Source organism: Myotis brandtii, unplaced genomic scaffold (genome assembly GCF_000412655.1).
Source record: "Myotis brandtii unplaced genomic scaffold, ASM41265v1 scaffold332, whole genome shotgun sequence".
NCBI classification, from domain to species: domain Eukaryota; kingdom Metazoa; phylum Chordata; class Mammalia; order Chiroptera; family Vespertilionidae; genus Myotis; species Myotis brandtii.
This window is the reverse complement of record NW_005362797.1, coordinates 605,280-609,243: the sequence shown is the minus strand read 5'-3', so window position 1 is coordinate 609,243 and position 3,964 is coordinate 605,280.

Here is a 3,964-nt window from a genome sequence, read left to right as displayed (position 1 = left end):
GGGAGCCCTTGCTGAAATGGGGGGGGGGCGGGGGGCGCGAAGGGAGGGGAGAGCCTCCCAGAGCCAGCCCATGATTCCCCACACACTCAGCTGCTCAGCCCTTCAGCTCAGTTCCCTTCGGGTCCTTTTCATGGTCTCAGGCCACTTCCTCTTGACTGTTTCAGAGATCATTCCTTGGAGACTTCTCACCTGTGGGGGGTGGGTATGGGTATGGGTATGGTGGTGTGTGTGTGGTGGGGGGTTGGGGGGCGGGGCTGGCAGACTTTCCTCAAGCCCCTGGCTGCCTTTAGCTTCCTGAAATGCCTCTGTGCCTGGGACAGGGTGTGGTCATGTAAGACCCCTTCTCCTTCTCCTCACTGCCCAGCACATTTGCTACACACACACACACACACACACACACACACACACACACACACACACACACATACACCCTCAGCCCCACACCGTCATACACGGCGTCGCCGGCCTTGTGCAGAATTCAAGCTGCCTGGGAAGCAGAGCCGCCCAGATACACTTTTGCAGGCACCCTTCCCGGTCTGGCCCACCTTTCTCGCTTCTTTTTCCCTTTTCCAGGATGCATAGCTTCTTATGTCTCTTGGTTTCTGGATGACATTTCTGCCTGTCTCCTGTGTCTTTTCTCTTTACTGGTTTTCATTATTCTGTGGGCGTCACCTAAGGATTCAGACTTTGAAGAAAAGAGAGCAAGTTGAGCTATTTCTGCTTTCCACACAGTCCCATCCTTCTCGTGACTGAGTTGGGGAGGGGACTGTTTGCACAGGGGACGGACTGGGGAAAGGAAAAAGGGAGAGAAATTAAGGAAAGAAGAAGAAACATTTTATACGGCACAGGAATCATGCAGCCTCTTTGGTCACATGCAGTCAGCTTTTTGTTGACTGTTCTGTCTTCTAGAAGGTGCCCCGAGGCCTGGGGAGGAGAAGGGGAGAAGAGAGGAGGCGGCGGTGGGAGGCTTCCCCATTCCTCTCCTTGATGCACAAGGGCCTATGTTCTGAGATAAGTCCTTCCTCATGTTGGCCAGAAACCGGTCCTGGATCCCAGATCCCACAGTGCTGAGCCAGTGACCAGGGACAGCAAAGGGTGTGCGTGTGTGTGTGTGTGTGCGCACGTGCGTGCGCACAGAATAGGAGGGTAGGCAGGCCAGGGCGGCCATGGAGTCTGGTTCTGTGACCTGGTTTGCCACGGGGCTGGCTGGACCCCTCTCGCCCTACAGGGAACCCCTGGTTCTTCCCTCATCTCCCCTCCTCTTGTCCTGAGGGAAGAGGCTTAGCCCTACCTTCCCACCTGTCAGCCAAGGGCGTTCCTTGCCTCTAGTGACAGGAACCCGCCTTCCCCACGCCTCCTCAGAAAGAGATTTTCCAATCCCAGGCAATGCATGGATACAAAGTGTTTCTAGAACACGAATCTTCCAGAAATCAGGGAGAATACTCATCTTCCACTCCTGCCTAAGACATGAGACAATATAGGTTCGAGCCAAGAAGCATTTAGGGGGGGGCGGAGTTCAGGGGTGCAAGAAATGGTGCAACTCTTTAGTTTCTGTAAATCAACATAACTGTAGTTTCAAGCCCCCTTCTACAAGGAATGTGGGAAATTGGGCTTCAGTTGATGGTTTGGTCTGGGGTCCTGGGGCCCTGTTCCAGCCCACAGTGCCCCTTCTGGCAGGGCTGACCCACCTTGCAATCTCTTCACTCCAGGAGCTATACACAGCTCCCCTCCCCCCCCACCCCCACCCCCAGCTCTGTGTGTGTTCTCTGTGCTCTGTCCTCAACCCAAGGAAATCTCTTTTGACTCGGGGAAGCCTCCTTCCAGTCCATGTGCTCCAAGGGACTCTGCTTCCTGACAAATGAAATCCTCCTGTGGGCCTGGCTTTTGGGAAACAAGGGCCGAGATACCCTTGCCATTATCTTCCTTGCTTGAGAAAATGAAGCCAAAACCTGGGATCTACTTGATGTGAAACAAGGAGGAGGGGAAAGGGAGAGAGAAGCTAATATACTATACCATCTTCACCACACTCGCTTTCAGAAGGAGTTACAATTTCTGTTGTAATTGGTGACTGTTAGGGTTTCTCTTTTAAGCTTGGCTTAGAATTGCGGCTTATTGTAGTCATTTTAAAGCATTCCTCCCTTATCAGAAAGTATCTTAAAACAAAGTAATCCCAAGTGAGGATTTGTTTGTGGTATCCTCAGAACTGTCCTAGACAGTGTTATGCTGAATTATGCTTTGGAGCCATTCACGTTCTTCTGCTCCCTGTATTCTTTTAAGATGTCGCCTCTTACAGGAAGTCTGCTTTGACTGCCAAGGTGCACTCCAATCCTCATGCTTTCTGAATGCATAGGATTCATGTGATAATTCCTTGTGCTTTTGTACCGAATCCCATAAAGTCCTGTTATTGTTCTTCCTCCAACCGGATTGCAGGACTTTACCTGAGATTCTTGAGGGCAGGGACCATGGCTCTCATCCCAGTGCCGCCTCTCAGGGCCTCACACAGAGCAGAGCTCCACACGTGTTTGTAACATGGATGGATGTATGGATTAAATGACCTTAACCGCTTACCATCACCATTAGCTACTTCTGCCACACGCCCCTCTCCCCCCTCTCAGTGAGGGGGCCTTTCTTTTTTTTTTTTGGTTAAATTTTCTTATTAGTCCTCTGCTTGCTGTTTCTGAAACGAGGAGAAGTTTGGTGCTGATTTCTGTTAGCTGCTCCTTAGAACTTCTGTTTTAATCTTGTAGTCTCACTTTCCATTTCTTTTATACTTGGTTTTAAAATTCTGGGGCAACTGAGCTCTTCATTGAAATTCGTTTTGGCATATTTAAGGGTTCCTGAAGTCTGGTTATCTCTTTTTCTAAATAAACGTTTTCTAAATCAACTGTTTCAGATGATTCATATTCACTTATGGATGTAATAGAATGGTCCATTATACACTCCCCCCCGCCCCACCCATGGAATCAGACAACGAGAGAACAGAATGTTCTTTAACATATAGGTGAATGCCCTATGTAAAATACTGACATGCACAGCCACAGATTATGCTAGCATTATGTGCGTTTCTATTTCTTACATTTGCAACTCATGTTGTTGATTCCAGAATGTTAGGGTTCTCAAAGGTTCCTTTTTCAAAGCACATTTTTATCTCACTGAACCTTTTCACTTGCTCTTTGTCTCGGGTGTTTGCAAATAATTCAAAAGAGCCATTGATGTAGGCAGTTTGTAGTGAACAACACGGATGACTATATTGGAAAATACTTAATGGTATCATATTCCAAGTGTGCAAAACCCTTATTTATCCCGCATGATTTCAAGTAACAAATGACGACCTTTAAATCTCTTTCAAATAGTGAGATTTTTGCTACTTTTTGCATTTCAAACTGCGGGACATTTTAAGTACTCTTCTTTTAGTCTTAGATCCTTACAGTGTATTTTTAAGTTTATTTCTAAGGACAAGTCATGCAAATTTGAAATATTTCCCACAAAGGCAATGGAAGGATGTGGACTTATTTGCCATGCCCTACAGCCGTGTACACACGGGCATTTTAAAACCGGGAGAGCTCTGTTGTAAGGGTGTGCCCACCACTTGGTTTCTGCGGTTGATGTCAGTTCACAGAAGGGGCCAGGTTCCAGTTGTACTGGGGTCAGTATCGTGTCTCTGGAAACCTTCCAAGATGCTTTTTATTTGCCTGGGCCACGAACTACCCTTTGCCCTGGGATCCCCTCACAGAGGGCCACCTTTTACCCTCCCCTCCAGCTCACCCAGATTTGGCCTCTCTTCCGCTGCTCCTACTCTCTCCCAAGGCCCTCTACTCAACACATGGTCTCAGATTTGCTATTTATCCAACACATATCTTTTATTTTAATTTAATTTTTTAAGAATTAAATCTTTATTGTTCAGATTATTACAGCTGTTCCTCTTTTTCCCCCCCATAGCTCCCCTCCCCCCGGTTCCCAACCC